General features: G+C 32.9%; 1 pseudogene; it reads right to left on the bottom strand.

Moving 5' to 3' along the window:
- LOC141519173 (uncharacterized) overlaps window positions 1-21,191 on the bottom strand; it is an 88,113-nt pseudogene that overhangs the window by 24,355 nt on the left and 42,567 nt on the right.

Below are 21,191 nucleotides of genomic sequence, written 5' to 3'. Positions count from 1 at the left end.
TCACTACCTAACTTTTAAGACTCTGATAACATTTACAATTGTTCCTAGGTTATACAGGGACTTTCTTGTTTTGAATTCTCCTGTACAGATCTTGATAAGCTTTTCATTTCCAATGAGCTTTGAGATTAAAAAATAAAATGGATAATAGTCATGAGATTATCTCTCATGTTTACCCTAAAAGACTTACTTAGAATCATAGTGACCTGGCTATAGATAACTGATGATCAAAACTGTCTTTCCTTATTAGTAATGATCTTTTCTATTTTTATTAAAAATCTCTGGTCAGAGGATTTTGTGACCACTGATGAGTGTTCTGTTCATCTTGGTTTATCAAAGGTGGAATTTCATTTGACATATCCAAGTCCTTTCAAATCCAATATGTAGTATTCATTTTTAAAGGCCCAAAGTACATGTCTACCCTTCAATTTTTTGAATCATTATTTTTCTACTTGTCAACTAAGATATAGTATAGGTTCATTAAAAAAACACCATGATTCTCTTGGTAGCATGTGTTTGTTAATTGAAAGTTGAATTAATGTTATGTGGTTTATTTACATCCTGATTCAGTCTACAGGATTTATTGATAAGAGTTCAAACAAAAATATAAGACTTTATAGTTTTATAATGATTCTATATTCCTTTGAGAGCAGAATCTGTCTTGACTTTTCAATTACTTCAAATGAAATAACATGGTAGCTAGGTTGAACAAAGTATAGAAGACTGATCCTTGAGTCAGAAAGATCTGTGTTCAAATCCCCCTTCAGATATTTATTAGTTGCATAAATCTAGACACATTACTATACCATGCTTTTTTCAGTTTTCTACTCACTAAAATGAAAAATAATAATGGTAAGCTACTTCCAAAGGTTTGAGTATAAAATGAGATATTTTAATGTTTTTCTTATGTAGTAATTTTTACCATATTTGACAAAGTTACTAGAGTGGTTTTCCATTTCATTCTCTAGCTCATTTTCCATATAAAAAAATTCGTAAAAACAGTAAGTGTCTGAAGACAGATTTAGACTCAGAAAGATAAGACTTGACTTCAGGCCCATCACTCTATCAACTTACCACCTAACAGTCCCAAATATTGATAATTTTTCTATTTTATTAATAAAGCACTTTGCAAATCTTAAAATGCTGCATAAATACTAGTTAATTTTAACATTAATTCTATGAATAGTTATCATGTGTTTTCTTAGTGGTTGCCACACAAAAATGCTCAATATTTTTTATTCATTTTGCATATTTGTTAAAATTAATCAGATTATAAAATTAAAAATCATCCAAAAATATTTTCATGCTGTGGAGAGTGACTTATTAATTCGCTCTTTCAGCTAGCATTTATCAAACTGATACTAAATACAATTAATTATTCTTTTTTTTCAAAGATTTTATTTATTTTGAGTTTTGCAATTTTTCCCCTAATCTTGCTTCCCTACCTCCACCCCCCAAAGAAGTCAATTTACCAGTCTATACATTTTTCCATGGTATACATTGATCCAAATTGAATTTGATGAGAGAGAAATCATATCCTTAAGGAAGAAAAATAAAGTATAAAAGATAGCAAAATTACATAATAAGATAATGGGTTTTTTTCCTAAATTGAAGGTAATAGTCTTTAGTCTTTGTTCAACCTCCACACTTCTTTCTCTGGATACAGATGGTATTCTCCATCATAAAACTGTCCCTGATTGTTGCACTGATGGAATGATCAAGTCCATCAAGGTTGATCATCACCCCCATGTTGCTTAATGGATTATTCTTGCAAGTGCTGGATTCATTATGTAACAAAATAATCTTTTATCTAAACCTGCTCTTTCTGATGTCATCCTTTTTGTCTGTGACAGTCATTTATCCAGTCCCATATGTTTATTGCAAACTTGGGTTATCATTGCAATTTCAGTTTCTCTTGTTTCTCCAATCCAATCATGAACACAGCCCTGACCCATCCTGCTCCCACAGTTTCACCTGCTACTGAATTGTGCTACTGAAACCTCTTGCTCAAAACAACCATTTCACCTTAGGTCCTGGCAATATGTATTTTTTGTTATTTTTTTATGACACCTTTCACTTTCAAACTATTATCAATAATGATGTTGTGGTCTAAATGTATACATTTTTACTTTGCCTGTAAGTTACCTTTAATGATTCTTCCAAACAAATTTAACAAAATGAGAAGTATATTAGTGTTAATAAGATGGAATTTTGTAAAGACTTAGCTTGGGATCAAAAGAAAGTGGAATTTGGGGACATCTAGATGGCATAGTAGTAGTTAGAAGAACAACTTTGGAGTCAGCAGACCTAAATTGAAAATCAACCTTGGTCATAACTAGTTATGTAACCCTGGGCAAGTCACTCAACCCTAATTGACTTTTCCTTGAATTTATGGAGAATTTAATGAAGTAAACTGAGGGAGCACAGGAGAGTGCCAGAAAAATGTGCAATTTCTCAAATGTATTCAGTCTAGATCATTTTCTTCTATCAATACTGCTCTAAGCTGCTTGTCCCTCTATAGTGATGGTCTGCTATGTGTCCAGATAGATTACCTCAGTGGGTTATCCATCTAACCATAAGTCATAGCCTAAAAAAAATGGAATAGTTTAGACACTTGTTTTTTTTTCTGTGTAAACACACATATTTGAATACATATTGGCAAACACACATCTACATGTATATAAATATATTTGCAAAAGTATCCACATAGAGATTATATCAGTAAAGGTTTTTTTCTATATAGTACTTTACAAGTGCCAAAGTAGTGTTTTAAATATATATATATAATTTAAATATACATAATACTTAATAGAGTTTTAGATTATTTTATGAATGATATGAGAATTAATTTCAATATCATATATTTAATATAAAATTTAAAGAGAAACTTGTGATTAATTAAAATTATCACAAGAGAAAATGCTTTTTGTAATAGATTTTTGATCAAATATACTTTTTATGAGCATCCATATCATGAACTCTGGATAAAAGCTTTCTCACAACTGACACATTTCATTAATTTTTTTAATTGGTTTCCTCTCCACAAATATTCAGTCTCAGGGCTACAATTTTCCATGGCTTGTCTTCCATGAGAGATATCTCTAATGTAACTTTTCTTGTGAACTTGAATGTCTATTTTCAAGGTAAAACATTGGTTAGATTCTTGTTAGTCTTGTAATTTCTCCATTGTTCACTTTCTGATGTCTATAAAAAAAGATTTAAAAGCATTAGTACCAGCTAGTTCTGCCACAACATACACATGGTGTTTCTCAAATTGTATTCTTGTAAATATTAAGGGATGTTCTCTATATCAAAGTTTTTAAGATTCATTTTTTGATAGTGTTTCTCTTTGCTATGGATCCTCCAATGACTGAATTGAACTTTCAGGTCAAATTATTTCTTATGCTGATAATTAATATCATAATTATTATAGAAATTCATGGTATATAAATGATGTTGATATAGCTTTAGACAGATACAGATATGAATATAGATATATGTTCAAGGAGAATTATTTTCCTGATTCTATCACTATTTTTCATTCTATATGATTGACCTGAGAGAGAACAAAAAGAAGCAAAAAACCTGGAATAGAGATTTTAGTATACTCCCATTAGGTGGTAGATAGAGAATTAAGTAAATTTTGAGATGGTAAATAGTTCAAATAGGGGTATGAATTACTACAAGTTTTAAAAAATAGCAATTGAAGAGAAATACAACAATAATATATCTTTATCCATTACATATCACTTTCCTTTCCCAACTCTATCCCAATCAAAATTTAAATGTTTGTGAAAAAAAACACAATAAAATTAATTGGCACCCTCCTGTGTTCCAGTTCAGTTTACTTCATTAAATTCTCCATAAATTCAAGGAAAAAAGTCCATGAGATGCTTCTTGCAGAGTCTCAAAATCAATGACTGTCATAGTTCTAAGTTCATCACTCTATTGATCTCAGAATACAATATGGTCTGGTAGGAAAAAAAAGTGCTAGGTGGGAATGTGGATGGCCAAAGTACATTCTGGATGCTGCCAGCCTCTTCCTGCATGGTGTGAAGAAAAGTTCTTTTACCTTTCTGTAAAATGATGTTTTAGGGGATTTTTGTTTGTTTTTGTCTTATTTTGTTAAAGGAGGAAGCAGATTATAGTGGATACAGAATTGATATTCACTAACTCTGAAAAGTCCCTTAATCTCTTATTAAGACAACTATAATTACTAGAAATTTTAAAGAAGTTGAATATCTAGGTGGAGGGAATTTTCCAAGCTAATAAAATTAAAAATTGGGAAACCAGAAAAGAGAAAAGTAATATCTGATTTCATAGACAAGGAAAGACTATTTATAAAAGTATCAATTAATCAAAAACAGTTGAGTCCTTACCTCTGCAAGGCCCAGATCCAGGAACTAATGGAAGATGGGATTGGGGGAGAGCAAAGATGACTAAAATTGTCTTCAAGTCATCAGCCCAGAATCTGAATTTTGTTTTGATTTCCTCAGAAATACATAGGACTTTCATATGCTTCTATTTACTGAAACACAAATTAGAAGCTATAGGGAAACTGATTTAAATAATGAGTGATTTATATTAAAATTAGTTGCTTTACCTTTTGTTAAAATGATTTCTAAAATACTCCCTAGATAGGGAAAAATGATTCTTTTAAGAAGAATTTCTAGTAGGTATTCGAAATGGACATTGGGAGTCCAGGTCACAAGAGTAAGAATCAGAAGAGCTATTTTGAAATCTCAGACATATCATTTACTGGCTAAGAGACCTTGGGGAACTCATCTTTCCTTGCTAAATTTTGTAAGTAGAAAGAATGGCACGTTCAAATACACAGAGCTGAACTTGAGTATAGAATATCAGCAAGATGAGGAGGAAACTTTTAAGAATAAGAAGAGGGCCCTAGAGAAAATACTCAAGTAATAATGCTACTAAGATAAGTCCTAGATATTTAATGGAAAAAACAAGATGCAATTCTTGACCTCAGTGTTCTCACAAATCCAGTGAGGGTAACTTGAATTCATAAATTATTATATGCTGTATTCATGGGAAAGATCCAATCAAGTGGAATGAAAGATCTAGAAAAGAATATTTACAGGGTATGGAGAAGAAAGGGGAAAAAAAGGTTTTTTTGGAGGATATAAGTTCAAATCCTCTTCCAGACACATTACACTAAGTAAACCATTTAACATCATTAGACCCTAATTTGTTTACCTATAAAATAAGTATACTAATAACATATACTCCAAGGGGTTGTTAAAAGCATTGAATGAGAAAATATTTGTAAAGCACCTTTGCCAGTATCAAAAATGTATATAAACACTATTGCTATTTTTATAATTATTATCAAGTGACTTTTGAAGGAAGAATTTCCTTAAGTGGTGTTATATGTGGAAGGTGAAAAATTCTGGGGCTAGGGAGAAGGCCATTTCAAATATTGTGAAACAGCATGCATAGAAAAGAGGAGTCAAGTAGCCTGGTTTAGAAGAGAATAGAGGAGGCAAAAGCACTACTAAAAAGTGAATGTCCTCATACCGAAAATAACTAATCTGCGAACATGTTTATCAATATATATATATATATATATATATATATATATATATATATATATAATGCTACTGTGACTGTTCACTCTGAGGGAAGGGAGGGTGGGAAGGAAGAGTGAAAGGTAATTTTTTAACTTAAAAAATATACATGTGCATATGGATGAAAATAAATAAAAATTTTTAAAAAGAAAAAAAGTTAATGGAACCCGAGGCTCAAAGCCTATTCTCATAAGAATCTCCTCACTGATGGAGATTAATTACTTATTGCTCCATTTCTCCATGAAGGAAGAAGCTCCTGAGAACTTAATCTTAGTCTCCTGGAATCCATTTTCAAGAAGGAAGGTACAGAATTACAGATTTTTTTCTGGTATTTTAAGGGAGAGAAAAACTCTGGGAAGGACTCAGCTTTTTTTCCATGTTCCCATCCCCAGTTTTGTTACACTAAAGTTTTCATGGAATTTGGATAAGATAAGATTCTTTCCTCAAAGCTATCCATAGTCACATGAAAAATTGCTATAAATCATTATTGATTAGAAAAATGCAAATTAAAACATCTCTGAGGTATCATCTCACACCTCTCAGACTGGCCAATATGATCAGAAAGGACAATAATCAATGTAGGAAAGGATGTGGGAAATCTGGGACACTAATATATTGCTTGTGAAGCTGTGAACTCATCCAACCTTTCTGGAAAGCAATCTGGAATTATGCCCAAAAGCAATAAAGATGTGTATCCCTTTGATCCAGCAATACCACCACTGGGTCTGTACCCTGAAGGGACCATGAAAAAGGGTAAAAACATCACTTGTACAAAAGTATTCATAGCAACCCTGTTTGTGGTAGCAAAGAATTGGAAATCAAGTGAATGTCCATCAATTGGGGAATGGCTGAACAAATTGTGGCACATATATAGATATAGATAGATGAGATAGAGATAGAGATAGAGATAGAGATAGAGATAGAGATAGAGATAGATATAGATATAGATATAGATATAGATATAGATATAGATATATGATGGAACACTATTGTTATATTAGAAACCAGGAGAGACAGGATTTTAGAGAAGCTTGGAAAGACTTGCATGAACTGATGCTGAGTGAAATGAGCAGAACCAAAAGAACACTGTACATTCTAACAGCAACATAGGGGTGATGATCAACCTTAATGGACTTGATCATTCCATCAATGCAATAATCAGGAACAATTTTAGAGTACCTGTGATGGAGAATGCCATCTATATCCAGATAAAGAACTGGAATTTAAACAAAGACAAAAGTCTATTGCCTTCAATTTTTTTAAAAGTGTCTTATGTACTACATAATTTTGCTATCTCTAATGTTTCATTTTCTCCTCAAGGAGATGATTTCTCTGCCAACACAATTATATTTGATCAATGTATAACATGGGAACAATGTAAAGATTATCAGCCTTCTGTGAGGGGATGGAAGGAGGGAAGGGATGGTGGGGGAAAATTGTAAAATTTAAAACCTTATAAAAATGCTAAGTAGAAACTGCTATTATATATAATTGGGAAGTAAATTAAATATTAATTAAAAGACTTTTCTCTTCATATTGAGCTTGACTATCTCACTCCCAATGGAAAGCTTTTATATTCTGTGTATTATTTGGTATTCTTCTCTATATAAATTCTCTGATTTCTGTTTGCTATCAGCTTGGATAAATGAATTTATTTTTGTCCTTAGATGAACTGGCATTTCGTAGGAAGGGAGAGATTGAAATGAGAAGTTCAACTTGAACCCAGAAATTATTTCCTCTACACTAAAAACATTGGAGAAGTGCATATGAATATTATTCTATCCCAGAATGCCCTCTCTCTGAGAGGAGCAGGGTGACCAGTCTCTGGTTCCAACATGTTTTCTTACCTTCATTTCAGGAATCAATGTCCCTTGGAGAAGAGTGACTAAAGGAGACTAGAGATTGTAATTTCATGTTTCCCTATGAGCAACCTCCAGAGTGACCCATGTAGCCACATAATCTTCACAATTAACACATGCCACCATCCTTATATTGTGCTATTTGATTAGGGTCAGGTTACAGAGGACCTTGAATGTATTTCAAATTATGTGCTTTGTACCTTTTCCTAACTATGGTCAATAGGATGGGATGACATTCCAATGTGTCTCGAAAGTCAGACCATGGATTCTGGGTATGATGTGTTAGAATATGCAAAGTAAGTGGAAATTACTGAAATTGAAATAGACTGAAAATTCAGTACTCTGGAATTGAGTTTTATGAGAGCTTAAAAGAAGAGACTTGGGCACAAATAAAAGGAATGATATTGTATGTGCATGGAGAATTTGTTACCCCAAAAGATCATTTGGGCTGAAAATATAAATGATTTAAAGAAGTATTTCCATAAATCTGTGGATGATGATATACATAACTAAGTTGACTTTTATGGAGTTGAGAAGGTTAGAATATTGCCCCATCACAAAATATGAGAATATATTTTTTTAAAAATAAATAAGTGCAAGTTAATTTTTGTAGGAAGGCATGAGCAGCTGGACAATTCAGGAAAGGCATCAGGTAGGAAGTAACATTTAAGCTGATCATTCACAGAAGCTAAGATTCTAAGAGACAGAGGTAATGAAAGCATGTCCCCCATGTCCAGGCAAAGGCACAGAAACAGAAGGTAGAATATCTTATGTAAAGAAAAGCAATTTTTATTTAACTAGACCATAAACTGCAAGAAGGATAATAAGACTAGAAAAATAAGATGGGACTAAGTTGTGAAAGGTTTAAATTCCCTTTGAGAATTATTTGTATTTCATCCTAGAGATAAAAAAGTTTTTTTGGAATTTATTGAACTGAGTAACACAGCTAAACTGGTGCTTTAGGAATATCTCAGAGGTAACAATGTTGGACAGATTGAAGAGAAAAGAGTCTTAAGACAGAATCAATTAGGAGGCCATCGCAATAGTGCAGGTGAGACATGACTAAGTAAATAGAAAGAGGCACATTTAAGAGATACTGTTGGGCAGCTAGATGGCACAGTGGATAGAGCACCGGCCCTGGAGTCAAGAGTACCTGAGTTCAAATCCGGTCTCAGACATGTAATAATTACCTAGCTGTGTGCCTTGGGCAAGCCACTTAACCCCCATTGCCTTGCAAAAACTAAAGAGAGAGAGAGAGACAGAGAGAGAGAGAGAGAGAGAGAGAGAGAGAGAGAGAGACTGCTCATTGACCTTACTTAGATAATATGAATTATCTACTATCTATACAGAGTATCGGAGGACCTAAAGGAGATATAAAATTTGGATAAGACATTGTCTGCAACTTTATAATCCAGATTAAATTTATACCCAGACAGTAACAATATAAGATAATACAGGATTGGTGCAAAAAGGAGTAGCACATGAGTTCTGGAGTAGAAAGTAGGTCTCATTTGAGGTTACATTTTATGGAGAAGGCTATGATTGTGTCAGATTTTAAAGGATGATTGGGAATTCAACAAGTGAATATAGCAATCAGTGACACTAGAGTTGGGATATATATGTCTCAGAGGAATATAGAATAGGAATGTAAAATCTTTTCATTGGTAAGTGAGGAGAAATGGGAATATGGAATATCTGGGTTCTAAAACTGTCTCTGATACTGCCTACCTGGATAAATCACTTAATCTCTCTAAGACTCAGCTTCCTTATGTGCAATAATAATATACTAGTTCTACCTCAGTAGAGCTGTCAGGAGGATCAAATAAAATAACATATGGTGTCCCAAAAGTATCAGTCTAGCTTTGGATTAAAGCTTAAAATCATTTCATGGCTTTTATTAACACCCTGTCAATGAAATGTCCTTTCTAAATTTTAGGAGACTGTATAAACATGAGCAATTGTTATCACCATCATCATCATTATTTGTTATAATTGCATTTGATCCTAGAGATAAAAAGTTATTGGAATTTATTAAACAGAGAAGCAGAATTAAATTGGCACTCTAGGAGTATCTCACTGGCAGCATCATTTATTATAACTATTAATTGTGATCCTTGAACTGGACTTTAATAGAAGGCATTGATTTCAATAGGTATGGATGTGTGACTTTTTCTTCCTGCCATGACTTGCATTTCCTGTCATCAAGTCTCCAGGGAGCACCCCAATCAGTATTTCTCGCGCTGGAGCTATTAGTCTTGTTCCTAAGGACCAAGATGGTGGAGGAACTATTTTAGCTTGGAAGCATAAATCCTGATTCCAGATTGAGTGATTCACTGAATTGTCCTAGTGCCTTCTCCTGCCCTAGCTTCTCTCTCTCACATAAAACATCTCCACATTCTTTTAGATACTTTTTAAATACACAAAAATAAAAGTTCTCATTGTTTAACTTACCTTAGTCTTTGTGAAGCCTTCTTTAGTCGTAGTTGTGGAAAATGCCCTCCCTACAGTTCATATCTTCTGCTGTACTCCCACACACTTTTCAACTTCCTTCCTTTGGTGTATTGTCTTCTTTTCTTGAGGGAAATTGTAGATGTCTACACTTCTTAAGGATTGGAACTGTCCTTCTTTGTCTTATTTGTATCCCGACTTTAGCACACTAGCTGTTGCAGTTTAACTGGTGTTTAGCAGCAACACTGAATGACTGGAACTCTTGGGAAAACAAACCATTGCATACTAGAGGATTTAAATATGAAGACAAAGGAAAATTCTATATTTACATTCATTATATTCGAGGGATAATAAGGGACCACTGAAGACTTTTAACAATCAAGGACCATAATTAGACTTAAAAATAAAGAATGAATCAATCAATAACAACTTATTAAGTACCTATTTTGCTTCTAGGCTTAGGAATGGAATAGTGGCAGCACAAATCTCCCAGAGTTGTTCAATTGTGGGGTACAGGTAGACTGACATTTCTTTTGTCAAAAAGACTCATCTTACTGAGTTCAAATCTGATATCAGACACTATGTAACCCAGTTCATCACTTTAACTGTTTGCCTCAATTTCCTCATCTGTAAAATGACCCAGAAAAGGAAATGGCAAATAGCTCCAGTGTCTTTGCCAAGAAAATCCCCAAAGAGTGTCAGGCACAACTGAAATGACTGAATCAAGAACAGGTGTAGAAATAGAACAGTAACAGAACAGTCCTCCCAAGGTTGTTATCTAGATCAAAGGAGATAATATATTTAGTGCAGTGCCTGTTAATACTAGGCATGTATTAAGGCATGTTTTATTCTTCCCTCCCTCCCTTCTTTCCTCCCTCCCTCCTTTCTCCCTCCCTCCCTTCCTTCCTTCCTGCTTCCCTCCATCCCTCCATACCTCCCTCCCTTCCTTCTTCCCTTCCTCTCTCCCTTCCTCCTGTTCTCCCTCCCTCCCTCCCTTCTTCACCCCCTCTTCTTTCCTCCCTCCCTTCCTTCCTTCCTTCCTTCCTTTCTTCCTTCTTTCTTTCCTCCCTCCCTCTCTCCCTCTCTCTTCCTTCCTTCCTTCCTTCCTTCCTTCCTTCCTTCCTTCCTCCCTTCCTTCCTGCTTGCCTGCCTCTGAATTTTACTGGTTTTGTAGACTTAGACAAGTCACTGAATATCTCAATGCTCCATATAATTCTCCAAGATGATGCAGAGGATGCTGATCTATACTGAGAGAAGAGTTTTCTCAGTGAGGACCCCTCAGTAGAAATGAGATAAAGGACCCAATTCTCTACCTATGCTTAAAAGGCTAACTAGGTACAATAGGAGTAGAAATACAATATTGAAATGATCTCTGTCTTCAGGGAACTTATATGCCATTGAGAATGGCATAAAAATGTGTTAGTATATACAAAATAATTTGATGAAGAGGAATAGGAAAAAGTTAGAAGCTATAGGAATATAGAAAATCCAAATGAAGAAAATAATTCTTAGATTGAAATTTGAAGGAAATTGAAGATTCTAAAAGCAGTATTTGAGAACTGAGTATATTGAAATCAAGGGTGATGGGAACAAAAACCATTGGAATAGATCTGGGCGATCATAGGTGACAATATCTAAGGCAGGATTTGAACTTAGTTCTTCCTGACTACCAGTCATATAAGAAACTCCTAACCCTTTTCACCCTGGGATTAGCCTCACATTTTTTTTCATACTGGAGTAACATCATTTATCTCCTAATATTGAATCACTTCCACAAAGGAAGAAATATATAGTTGAGTTTAATAAGCATCAGTTGAGAGATTACAGAAAAAAGAGATCCAGCTGTACAAGTGTAAAAAACAACCATGGTATTTAAAGTAGAATTCATTAAAATAATAAAAAAGCAAAACAAAACAAAGCATGGGTTGGGAAGAAAAGGAGAATATGATTGATTATTAAATGTTTATGAGTGAAACACTGTATTTGATAGTATAAGTATTTCACAAATAATCATTTTATTCATCTATTGTGTTTACATGCAGCATATCATTTTAAAAAAAAACAAAGTTTTTACTTTCCTGAAAACTGTGACAATATTATTCCTCTTCACCCATTATCTGAAATGGTATTGTTGTAAAACTTATGTTTTGAAATGAGTTTTTATCAAATACTGAAACATTGCTTCAGATACAGTCCTTTGCAAAGTTACAAAGCCTATAATATTATTCTTGTTAGACTATCAAAAAACTAATTTCTTTAGCCAGACAAATTTTCAGTGTTTACAGTAACAGCAGTATATCTACTCTTCTCAGCTTCTGATCCACTCTAGAAATTTACAAATCCCTTTGCCATTTGACTATAACAACAGCTTGTTGGCATATTTCCCTTTTGGTTAGTCTTATAAAATAAGGGTCAGACAAAACTGGAAAACTGTATTCCATCACAAAAAAATAATTTGCAAGAAAGTCTATTATGATCTCTTTATTACAAAACTTATATTGCTTTTATTTATTTCTTATTATGTTACTTCTCCTCTTGGCTCACTACTCTAGGAATGATAAATAGCAGAAAGAAGTAATGAGAGTCTGGCAACCATTATAAATGTGCTTATCAGACCAAGTGTAAGACATAATGTGAGATTGTCGGCTTAGGACTGTAATGAGGACAATTTAATTTGATACCATTTTCCAGTCTTGTTACATAAGGATAGATTTTGTACTATGCTTAGCTGGTTACATTTTTTTTGTCATGGAAATGAGTCATTAAAATTGTAATGTTTAATATAGTACTTTCTTTGAATTATAGCTCCATATGTTTTCTGACCTGGAGGTTTAAAACAATCTTGAAAACTGATCAGCTAATAAGAGACTAAATCCTATCCAGGGAAATTAGGATAGATCTCCTAGGAACATAATTTCAGCTTAAATATTTAGTTTAAGAAATTACCAGTTTTCCTTAAAATCAAATTTATTAAAGATGACCTGAAGGTAGTTCATATTCCTTGCCCCCCCACCCATGAACTGGCTCACTAAATCTGCTTCACATAAATATTACTAGACTTATATCCTTTTAAAAAATAATTCATGTGCCTGAGAAATATTCTGGCTATGCTTTGGACATTCTTCTTAGCTTAATGATAGATTGAAGGAAATATTAGTGCCTCCTTGGCTTTCTTCAAGTTTCATTTCAAATCCTACTTTATATAAGAGATTTTTCCCATTCCCTTTAATGCTGTTGTCTCTACTATGAGAATTCTTCTAATCTTCCCTCTATATATATCCTATGCATTAACAGCTATTTGTATGTTGTTTCCTCCACTTAAAAGTGAGTTCTGAAAAGCAGACTGTTTTCATCATTCTTCATGTCATCAAAGCTTAGCACAATGACTGGTTCATAAATAATGAGCACAAATAAATGTGGGTTGCCTTGTTGACTTGATCTAACTTAGACATTTTAATAGGTCCATGACTTCACTGATGGACATCCCCTCCAACTAAATAAATCTCAATTCATATATGCATTTTCATTCAATACAATGCTTATTTTTCCATGGAGTCTCCATGGAGACCTTATGTTGAAGGTCTTCCTCTTGGTTTTTAATATCTAGCACAGCACTTGATTTACCTATATATCAACCCTAATTGTTGTCCTTTGATCTTAGAGAAGATGATAACATGAATAAAATGATGTTATAGCATGCACTTAATTTGTATTAAAGCAAGTCATATTGTGCAAAGACACCACTCTTACTAACTCTTCCAGAACCATCTGATCACAGTGGCTTGCTATAATAGGAACAGAACTTGAGAGACCTTGACCTTTTAGAACTAAGGCTTTGTCAGATCACTGAAGCCTCAGAACTTTGGTATTGTCAGACTAAGGGGGCTTTGACTTAGTAATATTCAGTCAAAAAAGATTCCACAAATGGTAGCTGTGACCCATTGGCTCCTCAGCCAAGTAGATGCATCTAATGTATGAAATACATGATTGAACTATATCTTTTTTCAAGGTCACATACAGAGGGAGGTATGGGTGTCTCAAGTGAGATCATTATTTCAGAATTCAGTACCAAAACACATCATTATTTCATCTTTTTAAAGAATTATTCTCCTTATGTATTAGTATTTTATTTTGTATATGTAAAAATGTTATAACCAAAAAACTGAAAAAAAGTCACTTGAACTATTTGAAGTTGCTTTGATTATTAACAGTGAACTGGAAAAAAACAACACATTTATGTGTTATATTATTTAATATTAAGAACCCTAAATTTTCAAATTCAAATTTTATTAATATTAAGCTTCACTAAATTTTTAAAAAGTACTTTCAATATTAATGTAGTTCAAGTTCTGTCAAGAATATTTTTTGTAATTTCACTATAAGTCAAGGAGTGCATCTCCAAAGAATTAAAGATGAGAACAGCCCAGAATAAAATGGAAATGTGCATGGTAAATATAACCAAGTTGCCATATATTATATATGAGAAGCTACATAGACAAATATACTAGTCATGTCACATACTGTACTTGTCTGTAAATGATGTCAAGGTCATTTCAGAAATGTTTACAGCACATTGATGGAAGTCATATAATGAAATTTTGAGTGGACATGGAAATCAGTTGTACAAAAAATAAAGACTTTTCTGGATTGTAATGTGTGTTATTTGTGTGTTCTCAGAAAATTAGATCCCAGATCCTTTAGAGTAATAGAACATTGAAAAATATAATTTTAAATTAATAAAAAGAAAAAAGGTATCTGGCAAATAGTTTTAAGATAATTAATAAATGTTCTTATCAAAGATTTTTAAGTCCTCTTTTATATTTTTATGAACTTAACAAATGGATATTTCTATATTCAAAGAACAAAAATAGTAATATATTTGAAACTATGAATATCATATATAATTTATTTCAAAGTTTATTCTTAACTGAACAAAACCATTTCAACACTGCCCACCTTTGCACCCTTTTGATCTTTCATTTGTCCTTAAGGATGTCATTGATGTTCTTCCCCTCTCCCTTTTTGACAAGGTTAAAATTACTCACAACTATTTTTCCCACTTAAATATAAAGCATTATTAAAGCAACAAAAATGTATAGTCAAGCAAAATGAATGCACTTATCAGTCCTGTGTGAAAAATATATATATATATATATATATATATAATATGTATGTATATGTTTCATTCTGCATCTCGAATATATCACCTCTTTCCAAATACATAGGAAGCATCATTTGTTTTCAGTTTTCTGGAGTTATGATCAGTTGTATTGATAATAATTTTTGTCTTTCAAACAATTGTTTAAATTTATGATACTATTGTTATTTTATAAATTCTTCCCATCTTCTTGCTAACTTCACTGTGTATCATTTGATACACATTTTTCTGTTTCTTTAACTTTTGTGACTTTTTTTTTTAGGTTTTTCCAAGGCAATGGGGTTAAGTGGCTTGCCCAAGACCACACAGCTAGGTAATTATTAAGTGTCTGAGGCCATATTTGAACTCAGGTACTCCTGACTCCAGGGCCGGTGCTCTGTCCAGTGCATTACCTAGCCGCTGCCCCCCCCCCCAAATTGTGTGACTTCTTACAGAATATCAATATTCTATTATCTCACATATTTTATTCATACATATTTGTTCATCTATTCTCCAATTTATGGTATCCCATAGTTTCCAGGTTCTTGTTAGTAAAGAGTGATTCTATAAATATTTTTATACATATTTTCATTTTTTCTTTTCTTTAATCTCTTTTTGGGTATGAGCCCAATAGTGTTATCATTATATCAAAAAGTGAGCACAATTTAGATTTTCATTTGCTTCCATAATTGTTGATCTATTAGCAGCTAGGTGGTGCATTGGATAGAACACTGACTTTGGAGTCAGATGGAAGAAATTTCAAATCTGACCTCAGACACTTGACTCTTACTAGCTATGTGACCTTAGGCAAATCACTTAACCCTAATTGCTTCACATCCAGGGCTGTCTCCAGTCATCCTGATTCATATGGCTCTGGAGGAGAAAGTGAGACTGGTGACATAGCACAGCACCCCTTTACTCAAATCTTGTTATGGCATCACCACCATTCTTCAAGAAATGAAGGACAAAGTGGTTGATCTACTTCACAGCTTTACCAACAAAGTATTTGTGTATTTGGTTTTATACCAATTCCTTGAAAAGATGTAGGTTTCCATTTACTTTATCATTTTTGCTGATCTAATTGGTATGAAGTAAAACTAGAGTTGCTTTACTTAGAAATTTTCTTTTTTAATGGTGAATTGCATTATTATTATTTTCATAAGATTTTTCAAATTTTGTGAAGTTCCTCTGGATATACTTTGAAAATTCATCAAAGTCTTTTATTCTTATTGATTGATGTTTGTCCTTCATTCTCCAAGGAGACCATGACATCAGGGAGATGATGCCCTGAAAAACACAACAATTGGATTTGAATTAAGGGTTGTTGTGCTAAGTCATCAGTCTCACTTTCTCCTCCAGAGCCATCTGGGTCCAGTGGCCAGATATGAATCAAGTTTTCTGGAAATGGCCCTGGATGTGAGGCATTCAGGGTCAAATGACTTGTGTGAGGTCATAAGGCAAATAAATATCAAGTGTCAGAGGCTGGATTCAAACTCCTATCTTCTTGACTCCAAGGCTAGTGCTCTATCCATTATTCCACATAGATTTGTATTAACTCCCTATAGCTTAGTCAATATGTCAAAAGGGTTTCTTAAGAAAATGATACATACCTTAATCAGGAAATTTGCTATAAAATTTCATCCAGATATCTTGGAATTCCAATTAAAAGAGAATCTATTCAATTTGTATTAAAAAATTCCAACTTTATGTATCTACATTAATCCATTTTGTCTTCTTCCTTGTTTGGTCAAGAACTTTTCTTCTAGCCATTATTGTGAAAATAATAATTCTTTTATAATGTTTCATATCTTGTTAATTTATTCATTTGGAACTTATTATGGTAAATTATTTATGCCAAACCATTTCTAATTCCATGAGTCTTTGTCAAATCATGAATCTTTATCAAATAGATGGAGTTCCATGTATCATACACTGTGCTTCTATAGTCTGCTTCTGATGTGGTGTTTGAACCTAAAACTATAACATTGATTAGTTTTTCTAATTTTAAATCAGCACCAAAATTATTCTTGATTTTTGTTTTGAAAGATATTTGAGATTTATTTCCACTAGTTATCCTTCCTTCCCACATCTTTCTTCAATTATTTCCCTTGATTTTTTTTACCTTTCCTTTCTTTTGATGAATTTTGTTATTTTTTTCTAGTTGTAATTTGATAAGGTACTCCCTTTATAAATTAATTTAATCTTCACATGACAATTTTAAAGTTACATAGAAAACTAAATATTGGGACTCAAATGACTTGTGATGCTTATTAAGAATCTGGTACCACTTGAAGGCATTGATGTTTATAAATGTTCAAGCTGTACTTCTAGTAGGGATTAACACAGTCATTAAGGTAAAAAAAGAAAATTTTAGTAAAGAACTCCTCAGTTCATGTCAAACTCTGAGAAATCAGTCTCTCTGGACTGAGGCCCTTTTGTAAGCAACCTGGGTCATTAACTTGCCAAATGCCTTAGTCTGATCATTCATGCTAGTTTTCATCCAGAAAGACCATCCATCCAATGACCTTGGTCACTTCAGAAGTTATCAGTTTGGCACTTGTGGTGAGAGTTCCAGAGATAGATGGTAGGTAGGAACTCAATGGGGCTGATAGAGGCCATCTATCTTAGAAGCAAGATAACATAATCACAGCCTGGCAAGTCCCATCATATTGTCAGAGATGTCTTGAGGATATAGAATGGCAGAAAGATTTATAATTTTCATATACAGGGACCATTTGGACTGACATGCATTTTTCTTATCTAGCTGAAGTTCCTTATGTGGGCTGACATAGACAAGTCTGCTTTATGTTTAGCAATATCAGGTTGAAGACTATCATTCTGAAACTGGGTTACGAATAGTGTAAACTTTCAACTAACAAATGCAAAAGTGTTGATCCAATAAAATGATAAGATGCCTCTTTATCTTGGTTTCAAGGGAGTTTATGTCAAAAGACAAAAATAATTCTGTGTAGAGAACAAATTTCATTTGTAAAAAGATGTATGCAGCATGATAAAAAAGTAAATTGGTGAACTTCTAAGTTATTCTTCAACTACCTTTATTTTCTATTTCAACTATTTTTATCCAAATTTTTAACATTTCAATACATTCCAATTCATTCATTCATTCATTCATTTAAAACTGCCTAGTTTAAATTTTTTTATAACCCCAGGAAATTCTGTCAAAGATAGTCTCATCAATTGAGGTCCTAACTATTCTCAGTAATTTGTCTTTAAAAATTGATTTTAGGATATTCTCCTTTATACTTTTCAAGATCTGGTATTTCAATCCATTACGAAAACCTATCCCCAAATTTCTGGGAATTATATGGTTTCATTTCACATTTTCTATTATTATTATAGTGTCTAAATTAAATTAAATATATATGCATATGAATAGACACATATACACAAGCATGCATATACACACATATATGTGCATGTGTTTTCAGTTTCCAGAAAAGAACAAAATTCCATAAACAGCTATGTAACCCCACCATAAATAAGGGTATTAATTTTCTTATCCACAAAATGATTTTGGATTAGATGATTGATAAGACCCCTAATGGCAAAAATAGCCCATAGGTGTTGAAAGTTATTAGTAAACTTCTTCATAGATTTTAGAACATAGCTCTTTGAATGACCAAAATTGAAACTATGTAAAATATATAAATACTTTTTTAATTTAGTTTTAGTCATTCACTGATATAAAATAGTTAAATTGTTTTATTTCATATTTTGAATTTGAAATAATATAATATTTTAAAGAATAGAATTTAACCAATTTAGTATACTCCATTGATACTTTGAATGTTTAATGTAGGAAAAGAATGAATCTAGTGCACATGCAAAGTTTAAATATTATATAAGCCTCCTGATGGAGCTTTTAGGGTGAGAGGGGGGATATGAAAGAATAACAAATAGCTATAACACAAAAAATAATACATTAAAAGTTCATTTGAGGAGTGGAAAATATAGTATTTCATGAGTTTTGAGGCTGTCAATGTCAATAGGGGTAGAGAAGAACAGAGAAATCTTCATGAATGAAATGGCATTTGAAGTGCATTTTAAATAATTTGAAAAATATAATAGATGAAGAGGAGAAAATATTTTAGACAGATCAAAAAAGGGGGGAGAGAGGAAAGAAGGAAGGAAGGAAGGAAGGAAGGAAGGAAGGAAGGAAGGAAGGAAGGAAGGAAGGAAGGAAGGAAGGAAGGGAGGGAGGGAGGGAGGGAGGGAGGGAGGGAGGGAGGGAGGGAGGGAGGGAGGGAGAAATAGAGGGAGGGGAGAAAAGGTTATCATTATATTAGGTTTACCCATCTCCCTCATTTTGTCTCAACTCATTTTGAAGTTTTCAAATGACAGACTTTAGACATAATAAGCTTACTCACAGTCCTGCAACAAACCATATCTTCTTATCTAAGAAGACTGAAGCTAGGAGCTGGCAGAGAGGCTGGTCTTATTTCACTAAGAAGCAAAATTCAAGAAAGGAAAGTGCCAGAAAGATAAAAGAAAAAGATATTAAGAGATGTGTTCAGGAGAAAGAGGTGGTTTTTTAAAAATCTACATATTTATTTTCATAAATGTTTCCTTTTACAATGAAATTTTTCCATTCATTTCAAAACTTTTTTTTTTGAAATTATACTCCTCCCTACCACCTCTAACCTATAAGTGAGATATCAATTACACATGTGAAGTTATATGAAACATTTCTATATTAGCAATGTTGGAAAAGAAATTTTTCTTTTAAACAAAGTCCCAAGGAGAATAAAGAAAATCAAAGAAAAAAAGTATATTTAAATCTGCTCTGAGTTCATCAGTTTTCTCTGGACATGGGTATCAGTTTTCATTATGAGTTTTTTGATATTGTTTTAGATCATTGTCTTAATCAGAGTAGCTCCATTTTCATAATAGGGGCAGTTCGATCATTCAGTGGATAAAGCACCAGCCCTAGAATCAGAAGGAGTTGAGATTAAATCTGGCCTCGGATACTTGACATTAACTAACTGTGTGAACTTGAGAAAGACATTTAACCATCACTGACTTTCATTCACAGTCATCTCCAGTCATCCTGACCTAAATCTGGCCACTCCAAAGGACTATGCAGGAGAAACTTAGTACAACATCCCCGCACTCAAATTCCATTCACATGCATTGTTCTAGAATGAAGGACAAGCAAAAAAAAAATAATATAAACAGTAATAACAACAGATCATAATTGCAATTTTGCTGTTACTGTGTACAATTTTTTCTGGTTTTGCTTACTTCACTTTTTATCAGTACATAGGAGTCTTTCCAGGATTTTCTGAAACCATCCTATTCACTATTTCTTATAGTTTTCCTTCAAAATCATATTTCACCATTTCTTTAGGCATTCCTAAATTGAAGGGTTATCTCATCACTTTCCAAACTTTGCCAAATCAAAAAGGGCTGACATAAACATTTTTTGAACAAATAGGTCCATTTCCCTTTTATTTAATGTACATATGATACAGACCTAGTAGTGGTATCACAGAAGGAATGTAATTTTAAGGACCTTTAGGCATAGCTCCAAGTTGATCTCCAGAATGGGTAGATCAGTCACAACCATACCATCAATGTATTAATGTCCTTATTTTTCCATATTCCCTCTATTGTCATTTTCCTTTTTGTCAAGTTACCCAATCTGATAAATGCAAGGTGGTATCTTAGAGGATATTTTTTCATTATTTGTAATTCTCTTGTTTTCCCATTACCTATTTTTAATCCTTCAATTTCTTTTTCTTTGTCTTTTGTTTCTTGTTGCGATAATAGTAATAATAGTAATAGTAATAATAATGGGCATCATTTTATCACTGATGATCTTATTAGAAAGTATTCAAGTTTATCACCATAACAGATAATTCATGTTCATAATTTTAGATAGATCCTATTTATCATTTTTAGAAAGAATGCTTTGCTTCCTATGCTTTCTAGTGTTTTAAACAGGAATAAATGCTGAAATGTCAAAAGTTTTTTTCTCTAAATTTGAGATAATCATATTTTTTGGTTTCATTTTTGATATGGTCAATTTTGTTTATTGTTTTCCTAATATTGAGTCAGTCATGAATAACTAGTATCCCACCCAGTCATAGTGTATGACCTATGACTATAATTTCCTGCCTAGCATTTTATTTAAAAATTTTTGCA

Source organism: Macrotis lagotis, chromosome 3 (genome assembly GCF_037893015.1).
Source record: "Macrotis lagotis isolate mMagLag1 chromosome 3, bilby.v1.9.chrom.fasta, whole genome shotgun sequence".
Lineage (NCBI taxonomy): Eukaryota > Metazoa > Chordata > Mammalia > Peramelemorphia > Peramelidae > Macrotis > Macrotis lagotis.
Note: the sequence above shows the minus strand (reverse complement) of the source record. Positions and strands in the feature narration are given on the sequence as shown.